The sequence below is a fragment of the Euprymna scolopes genome, chromosome 23 (assembly GCF_053919585.1).
Source record: "Euprymna scolopes isolate OS-2025 chromosome 23, ASM5391958v1, whole genome shotgun sequence".
NCBI classification, from domain to species: domain Eukaryota; kingdom Metazoa; phylum Mollusca; class Cephalopoda; order Sepiida; family Sepiolidae; genus Euprymna; species Euprymna scolopes.
Window position 1 is genome coordinate 115,388,952 of NC_136504.1, and position 21,149 is coordinate 115,410,100.

Genomic DNA, 21,149 nt, shown 5'->3' on the forward strand with positions numbered 1-21,149 from the left:
AAAAAGAAAGACTAAGAAGACAACTGGAGAGAGAGAGAGAGAGAGAGAGAGAGAGAGAGAGAGAGAGAGAGAGAAGATGAGATATTGGAAAAAAGAGAAAGGAAATAAGACTGGTAAGAGGGAGGAGGGGAGAGAAGGAGTTATTGAAAAAGAAAGAAAACTGGAAAAGTAAAAAATTGAATATGTATGTATGTATTTATGTATAAAAAGAAAAACTGAAAGAGAAAGAAGCTCTCTCTCTCTGTCTTATACATACATAGAGAGAGAGAGAGAGAGAGAGAGAGAGAGAGAGAGAGAGAGAGAGAGAGAGAGAGAGAGAGAACAACAACAACAAAAAAGAATTTATGCAACTCTTGTTTATCTGTTTATTATTTACAACATTTTAGACATACTTTTTCTTCATTCAATGCCTTTTTTCTTCTTTCTTAATGTGTCTCTTATTCTTCTTCCTTTCTTTCGTTTTTTTAATTTCAATCATATCCCTCTCTTTCTCACCATCTCTGTCTTTTACTTCTGACTTTCTTCTTCTTCCACTAAGTCTATAGTTTCACATCTGCTGATTTTGGTCTAATTTCAAAGAAGAAGGAATCCTCATCATCAGAAGAAGAGCAAGAAGATGGAAATGGCCTTCCCTGTCGCTCTTGAAAGAAATATCTTGTTTTGCTAACAACAGAGAATCCCCTCTCCCCTTCCAAGCGCCACAAGCTGCTGCTGCTTTTTTCTTCCCCCCTCCCTCTGTCTCACTTTCACCCCCCACTCTTTGTCTTACCCCCTCTCTCTCTCCTTCCATCGAGTTTCACTTTAACTTGTCAGATCGAAAAGACGTGGATCATATTTTGTCCCAAACCAAAAACAAAACCACCGACCGTATTTTTATTTTTTTTTTGCGTGTGGAATTCCCTTTTCAGAACTGCGACTTTTAGAATATACCATTCGTTGGAATACTTTGTAAATTTGGAAAAAAAAAAAAAAAAAGAAAAGAAAACAATTCTATTTAAAAAAAGGTAAACAGTTTTTATTTAGTTTTTATTTTCTTTTTCCGAATTCCAAATCGCTTAATTCGTTTTTATTTTATTGACAGAAAAATATTTGGATTTTTTTTTGTTTGTTTTCAAAAACATTAAATGGTTTTCTCCGGTGGGGGAGGGGCAGGTGGTTGTTGTTGTTGTCAAAAGAAATCGATACATTTTTTTTTTATTTTCAAGTCTTTGACATAATATATTCTGCTTAAGCTATCATTGTTATAAACAAAAGTTTTTAACTTTATTAAGAAAGAATGGTACAGAATAGTTAACGAAACACCGCTTTGATGTTAAGAATGGGTTTATAAATAATAAACATTTTTTAAAAAAATTCAACAGCTTTGTTAACTATTCTGTACCCACACCGAAAACAAAATTATTTTCCTGTTTTTATGTAAAAAAAAAATTATGTTGCTTGTGCACTTATTATACCGCGCTACTTTTGAAATATTTTCAAGTTAAATTCAAGTTTTACGGTATATTTATTAAATTGTTAGGTGAAAGCACAGTAGATTAGTTACAGAACACCGTCCATCCTCATGTTAAGAATGGATTTCTAGATATTTCAGCACGGTACAATAAGTGCATGTTCATGTACCAGTAGATTAAAAAATTTTAAAAAGTATTTGAAATTAAAAAGTTTCTCAAATAAAATATGAGATAAAGAATTTGGGTACTTATGAACAGAAGGTACCGTGCTAGTTTTTTTAAATGGTATTTTCTTGTAAAATTCATTTACGGTATCTTTTAATCAAAATGTTAGATGATATGAAAGTACAGAATAGTTACAAAACATCGAAAGTCGTAAACAAAACAATTAGTTATTTTTATTTTATTTTTTTGTAAAAAAAAAAAAAAAAAAAAAAAAAACTCTACATTTTTCACCACCAACCCCTAACTAAATTTTAGATTTAATTCGGCAAAAATCGAGTTGGTTCGGTTCAAATTCTGTAGAAGCATAATTTTTTTTTTTTTAAGTCCATTTATAGTTTTTGCTCATTAAAACTTTTTTTTCTTTAATCAAATTTTTTGTTTTTAAATTTATGAAAAGTGTTTAATAACCATTTTATTAATAGAATTTTGAATTGACTTGTCTTATCTTAAAGATTATCAACTTTTTACAATTAGTAAACAAGCAGACATTCCTATTTTTAGTCCTGTAAATTATTTAGTGAATTGGGTTTCGGAAATAGATTTTTACTAGAAAATCAAACTCTTTCTTGACTTATTAAAGATGGCAACTATATTTTTCATGCTGAAGTTTTCATTTCAGCAACAATTAAACTTGCTATAACTTAGTGTTATGGTAATTTTTATAGAATCTCTCCCGTCTCCAATAACCAAAAATTACGGCCCAAAATACTACGTCGTACGAAAAAGAAAAAAAGGCACTTCAGTCCTGCAACCTGCATTTATTGATCCGTGTTGAAATAAGGTTATTATTTAAAAAGCCATTCTTAACATATGGAGGGAAAGATGTTTTGTACCTATTCTGTACTTTAACCTTACACATGAATAAATAAAAAGAAACCAAACTTTAAACTTGGAAATACGATTTAAAAAAAAAATAGCGCGGTAAGTGCATTAGCACAAAAAAAAAAACAAAAACAAACTACTTTTCATGCTATGTTTGTTTTATTTCTAAAATAGTTTAAGTTGGGTCCGAAGTGAGTATCCAACGAATTTCAGTACTTACGGTACCAATTCCGAGTATTGAGGGAGAATATCGAGTCAATTCTGAAAATGAACGAAACAATTTCTGATTTAAAAACTGTTATTTAAAAAAAAAAAAAAAAAAAAAAAGGCAGACGACGGCACTAAGCAATGAAGCATATAAAGAATTAGGTTCGGGATAATTTTTTTCGGTGCTTGTGAAGTTTACGGACTCTAATGATTTTAAAGTTAATTTCGGAATTTTTACGGAATATTTTTAATTGTTGGGTAAAAGTACAGAATACTTAAAGCCTCCTCCCCATGTTAAGAATGGTTTTCTAAATCGATGCTAATGCACTCCCGCGCCCCCGCGGCCCGCGCTATTTTTTAAATCGTATTTCCAAATTTAAAGCTTTTTTTTTTATTTATTTATTTATTCAATTGTAAGGTTAAAGTACAGAATAGGTACAACCCCCCTCCCCATGTTAAGAATGGCTTTTTAAATAACGTTATTATTTCAGCACGGATCAATAAGTCATTTCAACACGTTCCGTAAACTAAAGTAAAGTTACAAAAAAAAAAAGAGGGAGGGACTGGTACTTATGCAGATAATATATCATGCTGAAATAACGTTATTTTGAAACCCATTCTTAACATAGGGAGGGTGTTTTGTAACTATTCTGCACTTTTACCTAATAATTTAACAAACAAAAGATACTCTAAAACATGAATTTAACTTAAATCCTATCTTGAAGAAAGTACGGTACCTTCTCTGCACAAGTACAAAAAGAATTTATAAAAGAAATGGTTGTCAAAGTGTAAATAACTTTGGCCACTTCCAGGACTGACACTGAGAAGCAGCGTCCATGAAGGAATCAAGGGCAGACAACCGACTTTCATTTCATTTTTTTTTTTTTTGATAATGTCGGAAAGACAACCGAAACGTAAGATTTAAAGCCAAATAATTTATTAACATAACGGGTATTTGAAAAATTTCAGAAAATAAAATTTTCAAATAATGAAAAAATTCTTTTAGAAGAGTCATTTTATATAAGTTAAAAACAAAATTTAAGAATATTATCAGCTTCTTCACTTATCAGTAAAATAACGGCATTTATTTATTCATTTATTTTTATTTTTTTCGAACAAAAAAAAAAAAGGCAAAACAAAAACTACTTTATCAATTTTTGTGACTTTTGGAATATAGTATATTCCATATATTATATTCATTTCGTGACAAGTAGATACACAAAAGTTTTTCATTTAAAATTTTTTTTAATTGTCATAAGTGCCAATCTGAATAAGCACCTAACACTGTTATACTTAAACTATAGCAATTAACTAAACATGTGTTCCTTCATAATTTGATGCGTAAACTTGTCAATATTTTTTTAGAAATGTCCTCATGTGAAATGTGGGTGGCTCTGGGTGGGTCCCGTGTTTTTGTTAATTCATTTCGTTTTTGTAATAAGACTTCTTGGGTTTGTTTTAAAATACATATTGATACGAAAAAATTATATATATATATATATATATATATATATATATATATATATATATATATACCCACATACAAATGTCATCAAAGGCAATATAAGTTCCTCTTTTACCTATTTGGAAAAGGTTTTAGTGGTTTTTACTAACTTTAAAACGTTTATTCCGTCCGAAAAACAAATAGTGTCTAGCGTTAGGCGATAACAAGAGGAATAACCGCGAATTGACACCTAAATATTTGAAATTTCGATAATAACTTAAAAAACATAAAAAATAAAACTAAATACTTTTGGAAACCCAACCCACCCCACCCAATAAATGTTACCTTGACATTTATTGGATGGGTTTCTAGCGCTGACTTCAGGCGTAAATTAATTACCTTTGAATTTGTCACGGTTACGAATGAATTACCCTAATAATCATTAAATAATGAAAAAATAAAAATTGACTTTCTTTTTACACCGTAGACTTTGACATTTGAAAGAGATTTTAAAGTCTTTAAATTGACGTATAAAAAAAGAAAATACTTGTAATGAATGGATATTTAGAGTATTTCAATACGTTGACATAGAATTCCTAGTCAGTCCCGGAAATAAGCAAAAGCAGTTAACGATTTGAAAGCGACGAAAAAGTCAAACGACATTAAGGTTTTGGTTAAAAAAATATTTAGTCTCCTATAATAAAAAAAAAAAAAAAAAAAAAAAAAAACATTTTACAAAGTTTTTTTTTTTTTTTTTTTCTCAGTGCTTCGGTCATTTCCGAAACTGACTCCATTAAAGTACTAAAGTTCTTTGGATATCCATTTTACTACAAATACCGAACGTAATTTCAGCTAGAATTAAAGTAAACCATAGTTCAAATAAAACGCTATTTGTCAAGAGCGCCACTATTCTACAAAAGAAATATAAAATCAGTTTCTCATTTTTATTTATTTATTTTGGTTTAATTCGATAATTTGACAATCTCTAACACTTGTGGAGGTGGATCTAAGGTAAAATAAATAAATAAATAAATAAATACCAAAAAAAGTTCTGTTTGTAGTGCGTATGTTATTTAAAACTGTTTCCATAGTAACATACCGGTGATTAGGGAAATTTGGTTCCTTTTTTGTGATATAGGGTTAGAGAGTATTTTGCGAATATTGTCTCGAGGAATATGTCGGATTGTTGAGGTTGCTCTAGTTCTCTCCAAACTTTACAACAAATGCCTTAACGAATCATGCTTTCCTGACTGCTGAAAAACTGGTTCTGTGGTACCAGTTTTCAAGAATTCTGGTGAAAGAACTGACCCATTAAATTATCACTCCATTAGCCTCTTCCCTCTTTTCGCCAAAATATTTGAGTCCTTAATTAATCAAGCATATCCTTATCCATTACCTTACAGCTGCTAAACTTCTGACTGACAATTAATATGGATTTAGGTATGCCCGTTCTACAGCAGATATCCTAACTGTAATCTATGAACGTATATACCATCACTGGACAAAGCAGGGGAGGGTAGAGTGGTAGCCCTAGATATATCTAAGGTTTTTGACAGAGTTTGGCACGGTGGTCTTCGAAGTAAAATCAGATCATATAGTATCACTGGAAGAATACATAATGTAATTAAATCCTTCTTAAGAGAAGAATCCAGGTTGTCCTCTGCACATCTAAACAATAATATAAATGCGGGAGTACCTCAGGGGTCTATCCTAGGATCTTCATTATTCCTGATATTCATAAATGACCTCCCTGATAAAAATGTTTCTGAGATGGGTATATTTGCTGATGACACCACACTCTATAACAGGCACAAGGGGAAAACAAATGAACACATATCTAAGGAAATGGCAGAAACACTAGACGAAGACCTCCAATCTGTAGTGGAATGGGGACAAAAATGGATGGTCACATTCAATGCTGCCAAGACTAAGCTTGTTTCCTTCAATAATTACAAGAAAACTTCTCTACCACCAATAGCAATGACCAAAAACATATTACCTGAAAGCACTTCCTTTAAACTCCTCGGCCTAATGTTCACAGGGAACATGAACTGGAATAGATACATTGAGAGCATTGCCAAGGCTGCTGTGAAGAAGGTGGGCTCTCTCTACCGTGCTAGAAAGCTACTTGTGCCTGAAAGTATCCTGTACTTCTCTAAGGCCACCATTCACCCATGTATGGAGTATTGTTGTCACATTTAGGCTGGTGCATCTGCTACTTGTCTCTCACTCCTGGACAGGGTTCAAAAGAGTCGCCAACCTGATAGGTCCTGAGTTGTCATCTAAGCTTCAGTCTCTGTCCCATCAACGAAATGTTGCATCCCTCTTCCTGTTCTACAAGTATTTTAATGGTGAATGCTCTAACGAACTACAAGCACTTGTACCCCCGCAACGTAAATACTCCTAACAAACCCTACAAGCAGCTAAATCCCACCCCTACGCAAGAGAGGTGTAAGAAAGCCTTCTACCCCAGAACTGCTAGACTTTGGAACTCCCTTCCGGGATTCTGCTTTCCCAACTGCACTGACATGCAGAAGTTCAAGTGTAATGTGAACAGACATCTTGCTACTCCTCTCCCTTAATATCTCTGCAACTTATGTCCCCGATAGTAGTCCCCTACTTCAGTGGTACTGTGCCTTGTTTGGGGTGAAAATTGAATAATAAAAAAAAAAACTCTCCCGTCGATTTCGAGGTATGAGCTTCCGCCACAACAATTAAGTTTTTCGGAAATCCACACAGATGACTTATTTATAGTAGTGAAGGTTTTTTGTAGAACCAACCATACTTTTTGGTATTACTGCTAACCTTTGTCGGTGCAAGTGACTGCTACAGGACAGAATATACAGTAGACCGCAGGTTTTTACATCAGTTTTCCTTCTCTTATGCATGTCTTAACAAAGACTGGGGGTGCATCGACTATACATGTGTATGTGTGTTGGGACGATTAATCAGTAATCGGAACTTTAGGGGGATCGGAAGCTGAATCAAAAATAATTTGCCTATTTTCCAATGCCAAAAATGATTCCCTTGACTTTTTTATTTGCTTTTGTTTAAAAGAAAAACATCTACTGCTGGTAATAATAAAAATAAACTACCAGTTAAACTAAAATCACCTCCCAAACAAGTGGATTTTTACGTTTGAGAAAATATATGCACATTTAACGTGTGTTTTTTACGCTTATCAGAAAAAATAACTTTTATGGTTAAATATTTAGATTTCTAAAGAAACGAAATCGGTAAAAATATTGAAATCGTCCCATCACTAATCGAAAATATTTGATTGCTCGAGCGTTATATTTATTCCAGGTATTGATTTTTGTATTCTCTTTATTTCGCAAATTTTAACTTAAGTTATTTGTTTCATTAAAAAAAAAAAATCATTAAATCTCAAAATACATGTGAATAATCCATAGTTCAACAATTACAGGGTCAGTCCCTAGTATTGACGGTAATTCCGAAGCAGGTCACGATCTAAAAACTAAAAAATGAAAGAAAAAAAATCGTAAATGGCTTTGGCCGTTTCCGGAACTGATTCAGGATTCTCCGACAGTATTCGGGGTTGACTCTATAAGTACTGAAATACTTTATTCCTTAATAAGTAAGTAGTTTCTTTTGTTATCAATCAGTGAAGAAGTCTTTCTAGACTAAGGCAGTTTTTATTTTTGTTAATGTTTCAATTCAGAGTGCCCGTTTTTGTGAAAGTTAGATTTCCCCCCGCGTTAAAAAAAAAACAAGCAAACAAAAAAACGCATTGTATCTTGCCCTCGCGGAGAGGAAAGTAAATTACTAAATAGGAACATTTTGTTGTCAAGAAATAGTCTCTCTCTCTCTCTCTCTCTCTCTCTCTCTCTCTCTCTTCCCCTAGTTTGTCAGATGTTCCATTCCAATTGTCTATCCACGAGAAAACCCAGTTCCTCAAAAAATGGCCACCCTAGATTGTGACAAAAATAAAACTTGCGTCTGTTCTCCTTGATATGTTTCACACTTTATTTCGTCTAGTCCGATATTTTTTTTTTTTTTTTTGGTGGATGTTTAGGAGATTACTCCCCACTCTAAATTCAAGATGGGGGGAGAGGTGTAATACAAGGTAAAACTTGCGGGGATCGCTCTGTTTTACGGTTGTTTTAAAAATGGAACGGAAATTTAAATTTCGTTCCGTTTTAATTTTTTTTTTTTTTTAATTGCGCAAGCGTCCAACTCCTCTTCACATTCGACAAGTCAACTTCTATAGGTTTTTGTGGGTATGCTGACAAGGTTGAGGGTGTCTATTCAGAAAGTCGTTCTGAAAATGGGGAGGTTAAGGGTGTCTATTCGAGAAGCCGTTCTTAACATGGGGAGGTCGTGGCTGTCTATTCTGACAACCAATTAAAAAACAAACAAACAAACAAAAAAAAAAACATTAAAACAGAACGAAATCTAAATTTCCGTTCCATTTTTAAAACAACCATAAAACAGTTCTCCGCAAGTTTTACCTAATAAAAACTTCTGTTAAAAAAAAAAAAAAATACCGACCTGGATTTTTATTTCTTTCTTTGTTTGCAGCGCCACGTAACTTTGCAACGGTGTCCATGTCAAAGTTGTAGTTTAAGAAACGGTAAATAACATTTAATTATTTGCTAGATTTGCGCTTAGATTTCCGCAAATGCTTATCGTGGGCGAAGGTAAGAAAGGGAAATAAGTAAATGACGTTTCATGTTTCTGGAACTACAACTTTGACCTGGACGCCATGTTTCTACAAGTTAGCGATCATTAAAACGACTGAACGTGTCTCACTACACAGGCGAGTCAGCGTTTTGTTTAAAAAGAAATGTGTATTTAATTATTTACGGCATAATCACGTTTGACACACCGGTTCCCATGAGATCATCGAAGTTAAGCAAAGATGAGCCTGGCCATTTCCAGATGGGTGGCCATTTCGGACTTCCAGGTGGTGCTCTCCGCTTATCTCGGCATTGTTTTTAGTCGTCATGGACTTCTTGCCACTGGACTTAAACAGTGCCGATTCAGGAGAGGTGTGATTGGGAATTGCGCAATCCTTGTCACACAATTACACGCGCAGCTGCTGCTCCCACAGAGGGTATCCTTTGTCTTTCGAGACTGAACGGAGACATCATTGAGATTGAATTATTTTTCACTTCAAATAGTTTGTGACTAAAATAAGAGTTTTATTCAACGCATACATCTTATGTATTTATCTCTTTCTTGGATGACATGCGACACGAAGGCTATTTTCGTTTGAATCTTTTAGTATTCGGAATACCGCATTTTTTTTTTTTTTTTTTTTTTTTTTTTTTTGAGAAATGCCACGAATATTTGGGTTAGGGGTTGTTTCCAACAATCATACTCGACTCTTTTGTCTCTAGTCTGGTTGAGTTGGCTGATGTTAGGCATTCAACTGTCTCTCCCCTCTTTTACTCTGGCTCATTTGTTCACCCTTCCCTTCGCTAACCGGTTTGGGTCACACGTCTTCATTGATTAAGCTTAGCAGTCTGTAAAAAGAAAGAACCATGGTGCTGGAAAACAAACAAACACACACACACACACACACACACACACACACACACGGGTTGATAATATCCTAACGGTTGGTCGACATAACAACGTTGAAACACCGGTTCTCGTCAGTTCAAAGGTAAGCAACGTTGAACCTGGTTAGTATCAGATGGGTAACCGTTTGAGAATTCTAGGCGTTGTATGTGCTCTCTGCTTATCTCAGCATTGCTTCCAGTCGTCCTGAATAGATATATTTTCGTAAATCCTCTGGTCTTGATGGAGGGAAGAATAAAACTTGCTGCTATGGTTTCAAATGATCTGAAATAACAGCAAGAGGAGACTTGATTCCAAATATTTCTCATCTGTTGTATCTCCCCCCCCCTTTGGTTTTCATTCATAAATTTCAGTGTATAAGCATTATTTGATACTGGACATATTCATAATCGTATCCTATTTCCAAAAGAGTGTCAAGAAAATGTTAAATTCACAAGCGGTTCCCAGTCGCTTGTAATATTTGGTGCATTTTTGTCAGGAAGCCAGTATCTTCAAACAGCCTGATCTGTGAGCACCAGGAGCCCTAGCAGGTATTACCACTCTGTGGCCAAGTGGACCTGAGAGCAATGGTAATTAAGGAGCAACTCCACATTCCCAACAGCCTCCAAATGAGACCTCACCAGTGGATCTCTCACTCCACATTCCCAACAGCCCCTAAATGAGACCTCACCAGTGGATCTCTCTTAAAACCATACCCAGAACTGATAAGTAGGTGCTTCTACAGAACTTGAACCAAACCAACCGGACTTTTGATGAATTAAATTTAAACTTTAGATTGGGGTTAGGTTAGTTTAGGGTAAAAAGAAAAAAAGTTTGGTTCAATTTGTTATAGAAGAACTAATAATTAAACAAATTATATGTGGGACTTTATATGCTTCCCTAGTATGAGAGTAACTCGCTCTCCTATGTTTTTTTTTTTTTTTTTTTTTTTTTTTTTTTTTAAACACTTCTTTCCTCCTTAATAGGCACATTAAAATAGTTTGCTGAAAAGTTCAACGCATTTCCAACATAATTTTCAAACAAGCCCTATTTACTTGCCTTGATACAGTTTGATAAAAAAAAAAAGCCCTTCGCTCCTTGGCTGCAGCAAAAAAGGAACACATATCAGTGGCGAGTATAGTTTTTTTTTTTTTTTTTTTTTTTTTTTATCAATGATTAATCACACATTAGGGTCTTGGGGGCCACTAGAGATCAAGGATTGTCAGTTGGATGAGGATAGCCACCATAAAAAAATTAGAAACAATGGATGGAATGGGAAGAATATTTACTTAAAAGGAATTGATTATCAAAGTATGTTTTCATTAAACTTGAAGACAGCAATGCTTTAGTCAGTTTGGAATTGGATGTGCTATCTTGTTCCGCAGATTGGATGCTCTAGAAAAGAAACTTTGTTCATGCAAGTTCTATTTGTATAAGAGTGATGTCAAAATATGTGAAATCTGTGCGATGACGATGGCTGTGGTTCTCGCTAGGTCACTGAAGTTAAGCAATGTTGAGCTTGGCCAGTACCAGATGGGTGACCATTTGGGGAAGGCGAGGCATGTATGTACCGCGAGGTAAAATACCAGGTTGGGAAACTGGCATGGTCTATCCTTCTCTCGAGGGTAGATGGGTCTCTCTTAAGCCGTGGTAGGCAACCCATCTAGTGATGGCGTCACAATACCCTTGATAGCATAAAGTCTTCAACTACGGACAAGATTTGAATTACATTACAATCTCGTGTAGTGAGTTCAATCTCGGCTGCAACCTCATGTTACATCATGTTAATGACACGGACTGACAACCTGAGTGTACAAAGTTCGAATCCAACCTACTTTTACAGAAACATTTTCACTTAGGATGTTGGCAACCTTCATGTGGTCCGTCCTGCAATACTCAACATGGAGACGTGGAGCCAATTTTATTTATTTATTTTTTTTTTTTTTATGGAAATCAAAATTTCTGCACATTTTAATGAAGTTTTACAAATTTGATATCATAATTATGACATATCCGATACTGACTATTGCTGAAGAAATTATGGAAAGGGAACAAGAAGTATATGGGAGAATTTTTTTAACATTGCTCGAAATTTTCCAAATTTTAGATTTGCCGGCCATGGCAGAGTGGGAATTTTCTATTGTGTCTGACAAAAGATTATTATTTGCCAATTAATGAGGAATCACCAATCAAGAAAACTTGGAAAACGATGCTTAAAAAGTTTCTTTAATGACCAGTGAGAGTAAGGGCTGCAAGATGAATACAATTTTTTTTTCTGAAACTGGTGCATTTTCGGAATGTGATGTGATTGTGCAGGAGATAACTCCATTTTTTTCCCCCCCTAATCAATTATAACCTTACAGTGGTTATCATCTTTGGACAGTCGACTATGGCCAAATATAATCTTATGTTGTATAGGCTCAAATGACATCTATTTAGCACCTGTTTATGAGGTCGGTTAAATAGGGGGAATATTCAACTCCCCATCCCTTCCACAAAAGGGATGTATCGGTCACAAACACTTCCACTTCTTGTGGAGAGCAGCCCTCTTCGAGGTTATTGTATTACACAATGACCAATCAGCCTCCTTGGCGTATTAATTTCTGTTAAACTATTGAAGGACTACTTCCAAACTTGGGACTTACGCGCGCACTAAAAGGACGATTAGAATCTTAAAAAGATCTCTCGGTTGGAGTAACTAAACTAATGGGAGAATGTTTGGCATCCGGTAGAATGCCGCATCCCAGCAAAGAACAAAGTGATAAAATTAAAACCAAGAGATAAACACATTCCACCCACACTTACTTTGCATACGTTTTAATGAACATCACTTCATAGCCGGTTCCGCATACAGTGTTTTATTGAATTATATTTTCTTTGACTTGTGACTTTTATTTATACTTTGAGTTTTAAGTGACTTTTTATGAGATGTCAGTTTTTATCTTGTGGGTGGATCCGTTTTATTGTTTTCGATTAACTGCTTTGCTTGTTTTTTTGTTTTTTTGTTTTTGTTTGTTTGTTTGTTTGTTTATTTTTTTTTCCTTTCAGCGAATGTAAATAGCTTTTAATCATTGTCCGTTTGAATTTTTTTTTTTTTTTTTAAGGCTCTCGTTGTAATGAAGTGAACGAGAGAAGAAATTAGTTTTACTTGGAATTAGATGCTTTTCAATATGGGCAACAAGTGGAATAAAGATACATGCATCGATTTAATGAGTTATATAGATGTATTTCCGTAGTCGATGCTCGACTGAGCTCTAATCCCCCTCTCTTTAAAACATGTATGGAGAATCTGTTGCTAAGGTCGTTGAAAAAATGGTTAGGTCATTCTACCGCTTCTTCTCCTGTATCTCGCTCCTGATATAATTCTTTTACATGTGTAAGAACCGGATATAACCTTAGATGGAACACTGTTGCCCCATCTGGGGAGGTGCCACTCACTTTTCCTGTCTTGACAGAATACAAAATCGACTTTGAAATCTAGTGGGGAATATTCTCTTTTCTTTGTTACAACCTCTTTCTCACAGAAGCGAGGTTGTTAGTCTTTCTCTACCGTATAATAGGTGCTCGACTGAGCTTCAATCTCTGCTCCTTCCCTGTAAAACATTCATTACAAAAACTTGTCTAGCTACAGCCATTAAAAACGATTTTCCTTTTTTTTTTCATTTGTTTACTGGAACTAAAACAATTTCCATGAGCAGCGTTTCTTTCCCAGAACTATCCATATTTGAAACAATACCACAGGGTTGCTTTCCAGCTGACTGCAACATGGTCGTTTTCAAGTCCAATATGAACAAATTCTTGCCGAACCGTCCTCCTTAAATAATCAAATTTTGACCAGTTTTAACTATCGTCTCCAATTATTAACCTCTATCCTCAAATCGCATTTGGGCCTTGATAAATTGTGGCTCGTTAATATAAAGTATATACCCCCTACCCAGTTCAACTTTTCCTCACCGTGCAAAGAGTGGTGCAACGTGCCAGAGCTACCTGGCTTAATAGGTCTCTAGTGAAAATCTGGGAGGTGTCAGCATCAGGATCTGTCAGCCTCTGGTCGTTATTGCTTCTGCATGTGGCAAGCAAAGACGTGTATTGGACAAGACCGTACAGTGTGGAGTTTGGAAATAGTTGACCTGCTGGGCAGTGAGCTTGCAAAACATAAAGAATGCTTGACTCCTGGACAAAAGGGAAAGTGATATCAGATGAAAAGAAGTAGTGACCCCCAACCCCTGGTCTTAATGAATCTCACTACTGATGCAATTCTCTATCTATATAAAAGCCAAGTACGTCCAAGGATGGAGTACTGCTGCCACATCTGGGCAGGAGCTGCTAAAAACAGCCTATCCTGCCTTGACAGCGTACAAAATAGACTTCGTGGTTTAGTGGAGGATGCCCTTTTCTCTTCCCTGCAGTCTCTCTCCCACAGAAGAGACGTTGCGAGCTTGTTTTTGTTTTATCGTTATTTCCATGGCAAGTGCTCGTCTGAGCTCCAATCTCTTGTCCTCCTCCCCCTCGCCAATCTTTCATGAAAAACACCCGTCTGGCTGAAACTACTGTCAATAATTTTCTCCACTCTTTATCTGTGCCTAAATCTAAACGTAGATTCCATGAGCAGAGCTTCTTTCTCAGAAGTGCACGACTGTGGAACTCTCTTCCGTTTGCCCATTTCCCACCTGACTACAACTTGGATGTCTTCAAATCCAACATAAACAAATTCCTGACAAACCGCCCCCTTAAGTAAGACACTCTATCAAACCTCCAATATTAATGATTACTACAATACTATCTTATTGATTACTGTACACGCAATAACCCTTATCCCTGAGTGGCCTCCGGGCCTTGATAAGTGGTGATCCCCATGTAAAAAGAAGAAAAAAAAATTTCTCTGGAAGGGTAACTTGTACATAAGCTCTGCAGTTTATTGCATTTTATGTCACTGGATTTGTTGTATTTCTAGTGGTGATGTGTAAGACACATTTAACTTAAAAGCTTTGCTCAAGAATTGATAATACTTAACCTTGTTTACATGCCATCGATGGTCATGCTCTGTTAGAAATTAATTTCAACTTGGTTATATAATAATAATTAGTTTAGCACTTAACTATGGAAACAAACTTCACAAGAAAAAAAATGACCAAATAAAGCCAAGATATTGCACATCAATTCCAACTATCACACACACACACACACACACACACACACACACACACACACACACACATATATATACACTTTTGTAGCATTCTTTCATTTATACAGGTCTGGTTGAATATCAGCACTAAACTCTTCATATTTATTTTTCAACGTTTTTCAATATGGCGAGCTAACTTCCTTTCGTTTTCCACAGGAGTAGAGAAATTCACTTAATATACTAACATTTTCAACCTACATGGGTAATCTTCAGGTACTGTGGAATAGTGAATGTTCATTGGTGAATTGACTGACCAGATGATGCGCTTATAAACATTTAAGTACGCCGTCGTCACCTACAAGCCCAGTCCGGTGTTTGATGTTCGTTTTTTTTTTTTTTTTTTTTTTTTTTTTTTTTTTTTTGCCTGAATGAATACGTTTGCATTTCTCTACTCTCTAGTGGAAAGCACGAGAAAGTTAGCCCGACATATTGAAAAATAAAAACAAAAACCCAACAACAAAAAGAATATGGCAAGTTTAGCGTTGATATTCAATCAGACCTGTGTGTATACGTGTACACACACACACACACACACACACACACACACACACACACACACACACACACAGGGGTGTCAAGCTGAACCCGCCTGTGCATGTGTTCCCCAAGGTACCAATTCAAGTTGACAGTTATAGTTTGAAATATGTCCAGAACGACAACTACCTCAGAAGTAAACACTAGTGGCACGCTTGATGATGAAATAGTTAATAGAATTGCAAAACTCTCCAGTGCCTTTTGAGAAACTTCAGCATCGATTTTGGAAAGTTTGGGGTATTGGGCTTCAAATGAACATACACGTTTTTTTGTTTTTTTTACACAGTGATCACCACTTATCAAGGCCCGGAAGCCACTCGGGGATAAGGGTTATTGCAAGTACATTACGTTAGTGTGGAGATTTGATGAAGTGTTTACTTAAGGGGGCGGTTCATTAGGAATTTGTTAACATTGGACTTGAACACATCCAAGTTGTAGTCCGGCGGGAAGCAGGCAGACAGAACAGAGTTCCACAGGCGTGCAGTTCTAAGAAAGAAGCTTTGTTCATGGAATCCGCGTTTTGATTTAGGCACAGATATAGAGTGGGGTAAATTTTTCACAGTGGATTCAGCTAGACGGGTGTTTTTCGTGAAAGATTGACGAGGGGGGACCAGAGATTGGAGTTCAGACGAGCACCTGCCATGGAAATAACAATAAAACAAGGATAGGCTCGCAACGTCTCTTCTGTGGGAGAGAGGTTGCAGGGTAGAGAAAAGGGCATCCCCCACTAAGCTACAAAGTCTATTTTGTACTATGTCAAGGCAGGATAGGCTGTTTTTAGCAGCTCCTGCCCAGATATGGCAACAGTATTCCATCCTTGGATGTACTTGGCTTTTATATAGATAGAGAATTGCATCAGTAGTGAGATATCTTCTGGAGCGGTAGAAGGATCCTACCATCTTTCCAGCGACCATGGCAACAGACTTGATGTACGTGTTCCATTTCAGATCAGGAGTAAAGGTCAAACCCAGAAGCTTGTCAAAACACAGGGCCTCACCCAGACGAGAGCCATCCATCACAATTGATGCCAGATGGGGATCAGAGCGTTGATGATGTAAGGATAGGAGTTTGGTTTTGGATGCATTAAAGGTAACCAGCCACATCTTCCCCCACTGAACCACGCGCTCGAGATCAGAGGAGAGAGAACCAGAGAGAACTTTGTCATTTACAGCCTTTGATGTGTTGCCGTAGATGGTCGTGTCATCAGCATAGATGTCAACGAATGATTTAAGTATGTGTTTAGGGAGGTCATTGATGTAGATCAGGAAGAGAGTTGGGCCCAGGATTGACCCCTGAGGGACTCCAGCATTTATATTGCAGGCCTCCGATTTTTGTCCATCTACCACTACTCTTATGAGCCTATCGGAGAGAAATGATTTAATGATTGAGAAAACATTTCCAGTTATACTGTAGCTGGAAATCTTGTGAAGTAGACCCTTATGCCATACCTTGTCGAAGGCCTTTGATATGTCAAGAGCAATTGCCCTAGAAAGGAAGTCTTTGTCAAGAGATTCACTAATCCTGTGAGATATAACCGTCAGCACATCTGCGGTAGATTTTGCAGAGCGGAAACCATATTGTGTGTCACTAAGAAGGTTATTCCTGCTGAGGTGGTTGACTATTTCTCTATTTAATATGGATTCCAGCAACTTACTCATAACACAGAGAAGACTTATTGGTCTGTACTGAGAGGGAGATGACTTATCACCTGAATTCTTAAATGCAGGGCAAACTGATGAGGTCTTCCAGGGAGTCGGAAAGCACTTCTCCTTAAGGCAGCGCTTAAATAGTTTCGTAAGTATGGGAGCAAGTTCTGGTTGAAGCTTTGCTTTGATGAAAGAAAGGAAAATCATTTATAATAGCTGTACTTTAGCTAAAATAATATTGACACTTCCAAGATATCGTTCGAAATTTGGGTGGAAATTTAAGAAAGCCGAAAACGATTTTTTCTTTGAAACAAACTATTTACCTTAAATGATTGTGCGTGCTTTCAGTCATTTAAGGTCCTCAAGTTTTTTTTTATAATTTCATTTTTTTCTTTTTTGTTAATTATTTTTTTCGTTGGAAATGTATCGATCTCTTAAGTATGAAAGTCCTAAGTGTTGATCGCGGAAAGTTATTTTTGCATAGAAGTCACCACTTATCAAGGCACAGAGGCCACTCGAGGATAATGGTTAGTGATGAGTCTACAGTAGTCAATGGGACAATATCGTCGTAATCGTTAGTAGTGGAAGTTTGGTAAATTGGATTACTGAAGGGGACGGCTCATCAAGAACTTGTTCACGTTGGACCTGAAGACGAGCATATGGTAGTCAGCTTTAAAGCCGGCAAACGGAAGAGTTCCATAGGCATCCAGTTCTAAGAAAAAAGCTTTGTTCATGGAATCTACATTTAAGTTTAGGCAAAGATAAAGAGTGGGAGAAATTATTGATAGTGGTTTCAGTTGATGAGTATTTTTCGTGAAAGTTTGGTGTGAGTGGGACCATAGATTGGAGCTCAGACGAGCACTTGCCATGAAAAAACGTAAGAAAGACGTTGCAGGAAAGAGAAAAGTGCATCCCCCACTAAGCTACAAAGTCTATTTTGAACTCTGTCAAGGCAGGATATGATATTTCTAGCAGCCCAGATGTAGCAACAGTACTCCATTCTTGGACGTGCCTGGCAGTGAGATCTCTACTTGAGCGGTAGAAGGATCCCACCATTTTTCCAGCGACCTTGACAATAGCTTTGATGCACGTGTTCCATTTCAGATCAGGATTAAAGGTCAGGCCCAGAAGGTTGTCAAAGCCTGGAGCCTCCCCAAAACGATAACCATTCATTTCAATTGATGCCAAACGGAGATAAAAGCATTGATGTAAAGATAGAAGCTTGATCTTAGATGCGTTAACCAGACCCCTTGTTACCCATTGTACTATGTATGTGGCTCAAGATCAGAAGAGAGAGAATCAGAGAACTTGGTCATTTATGGCCTTTGATGCTCTACCATATTTGGGTGCCGCACGTGGATTACTTGATATGGTGATTAAATAATATTGGTATTTTTAAGATATATAAACCTCTATTAAAAGATACTTTCTGAGATGAGTTATAATCTATCACTTAGCAGATAATTCAGAGTTGAAGTCCGAGTTAGATCAATTTTATTATTTTAAGAGTTTGAGCTTTTAGTATTTGGCTTACTGATTTCATAAAGTATCATTAAAAAAAATTGAGTTCTTCAGATTTTATTAATTGGAAACAAAAATCTGAAAAATACTTGTATCTAATGCATTTATTTTGTTGGATTTTCTATTAATAAACCTAAAATGTAATAGATCTGACAAATTGCTATTTGATTTTAACTAACCATTATTTTTTTTTTTATCTTTGCAACATTTTTTTTTTTCTTTTTTTACACAGTGGTCACCACTTATCAAGGCCCGGAAGCCACTCAGGGATAAGGGTTATTGCAAGTACATTACGTTAGTATGGAGATTTGATGAAGTGTTTACTTAAGGGGGCGGTTCATTAGGAATTTGTTAACGTTGGACTTGAAGACATCCAAGTTGTAGTCAGGTGGGAAGCAGGCAGACGGAACATATACTTTATGCTAAATATCTATACTTCGATTTAGTTTCTTTCCAAAAATAATTATTCCGTCAAAGATTATTACAATGGAAATTATTTTAAAGGAAGTTAAAAGCACAAAATCTAATGAAGAAAATTCCTATTGTAACTTCAAGGTAAGAATGATTTCTCTCCCTTACATTTTTAACTTTCTATCTTCTATCTTCTATCTTTTTGTGATGTAAACATTATTTGAAAACATTTAAATAGCTTAATGATCCCAGACTACACCAGGTCGGGACAGCTGGTAATATACATAAATTATTACTAATGGAAGAACAGCTTTTCTTGGGTTGTGCGTGTTCAAAATTATAGCGGTCACAGTTGGGAATGGAATAAGATCTTTGAAAATTTTCAGGAATAAAGCATTTTGGTTACTGTTTCCACAGGCACATTCGTAATAAATAAAAGTCGTCACAGTTATTGTCTACCTTGTCAGGTCTGCCAGTTAAGTATCTCTCTCTCTCTCTCTCTCTCTCTCTCTCTCTCTCTCTCTCTCTCTCTCTCTCTCTCTCTCTCTCTCTTTTATGTCTTTGAGTGCTGTTTAGCTGCAGCCTGAACCATTTCTATAGAAGAATTAATGGCTTTGTAACTAAAAAAAAATAAAAAATAAAAATAAGTATCGACTTGCTGGCTTTCGTTTTCATCAAGCAGTATATGTTGTACGGTGGCGCATTTGTTTTGTTAATGTCATGACATTTTTAGTCGTCTGAAATATTCGCGATCCAGTTGTTCTCTGGGATAATTTAAATTCAAGGAATATTGCTTAATCATCAAATTTTATGCAAATCTATACTGCTATAATTTTTTTTATGTATTGATATTCATATTAAAAACCCTTTTTTTCTATTGGTATTTATTTGCTTCCCCACGAAAGCAAAATGTGACACAAGGTCGTTTTTTAATGTGGGGGGGGGGACCAGTTTCCCCGATAGCTCGGTCATTAACGGCAGAAGACAAAATAAATTGTAAGCTAAACGTTTCGGTTTTGATTCTCGGTTGGGGCACACAAGTCATTTAAAAACATTTTTTTTTTTTAAACTTTTTAAATCATTACTATATATTTGGTCCAATAAAATATAATAAATACGAAATCTGCATTAATCAAAATATATTTAAGCGTATTTTACGATCGGGCAATACCGGGCGCCATGCTATTCTGAAATATTTGGAAATAGCAGGATTTTCCCATATTATGCCCCCTAAACCTCCTGAAATGTGGGGCAAAATTATTAATTGATACTTATTAAATTTTCAGCGATTATTAAGAGAAGAATGAACTTTATAACAGTGCACTTATTTTTCATAAACAATATATATATATATATATATATATATATATATATTGCTTACAACCCCCCCCCCCTTGTTTTTAGGGGGTTCCAAATATGCTTAAAATAATCATCTGAAACTGAACAAAACATTGTTGTTGTAAGGGACGGGATTATAGATTTAAAAAAAAAACTTGTTTGCATACCTTATTTTGATGTCTGAATATCAAAACTTCGATTGTGTTTAATTATCCCGCTTTTGAGTTTTTAAGTGTGAAATTCGGTGAATATGTTAAGTAAAATAATTAAAGTCAAGCAAAACAAAAAAAAATTTTTTTAATATTTATACGAAAAAAGCCATTTTAAAATCTTTGATAAATAAATTAACTTCTTTTTAGCGAGCCGAATAATGCATGACCATTATTAAACAGGGCATGCTTTGAAGAATCGATACAAAACAAAAAAAGAATTCGATAAATATTGTGCCCTTTGTGTTAAAAATATCATTATTTTTTCGATCAAGTTTGGAAACGTTTGCCGCCTTTCGACTACGGTTGACCAAATGCGCTGAAATATTTTTTTTTATTCTGCTTTAAATTGCCCCCTTCCCCATTTTGAAAAGCCTGGCCCCCACATACATACACATTAAAAACCAAACTCATGCAAATGGTTACCCATCTGGTACTGGCCAGCCTCAGCGTTAATAATACATTGAAATTTTCATCACTGAAAAATAAGTTTTGGCTTTTTGGTCTTCTGTAGTTTGCTTTTTACCAAGCACAAATGTAAACAGTAATCAAATCGACTCGAAGTAACTGGTTGCCTATATGAATAAGTGGAATTATTTGAAATCCAGGTACTTATATATTTTTGCA

At 35.7% G+C, this 21,149-nt stretch overlaps 2 protein-coding genes across 11 annotated transcripts in view; one reads left to right on the forward strand and one right to left on the reverse strand.

Moving 5' to 3' along the window:
• Nucleotides 1-21,149, reverse strand: part of LOC145246154 (uncharacterized) — a 325,300-nt gene that overhangs the window by 2,046 nt on the left and 302,105 nt on the right. Inside the window, exons 1-2 of one of the 3 annotated variants that reach the window (XM_080108021.1) lie at nt 8,662-9,515; nt 2,719-2,759 (exon numbers count right to left, since the gene is read on the reverse strand). The exons of 1 other annotated variant lie outside the window; for it this stretch is intronic. The gene's annotated coding sequence lies outside the window, so the exon portion shown is untranslated. Of the gene's footprint in view, nt 1-2,718; nt 2,760-8,661; nt 9,516-21,149 lie in introns of those variants that run through there. One more of the 3 variants, XM_080108022.1, reaches the window with a different exon arrangement.
• The window catches only part of LOC145246149 (uncharacterized), a 634,197-nt gene continuing 613,810 nt past the window's right edge, over nt 763-21,149 (forward strand). For all 8 annotated transcript variants that reach the window (XM_080107997.1, XM_080107998.1, XM_080108001.1 and 5 more), the window contains exon 1: nt 763-1,004. The gene's annotated coding sequence lies outside the window, so the exon portion shown is untranslated. The remainder of the gene's footprint in view (nt 1,005-21,149) is intronic.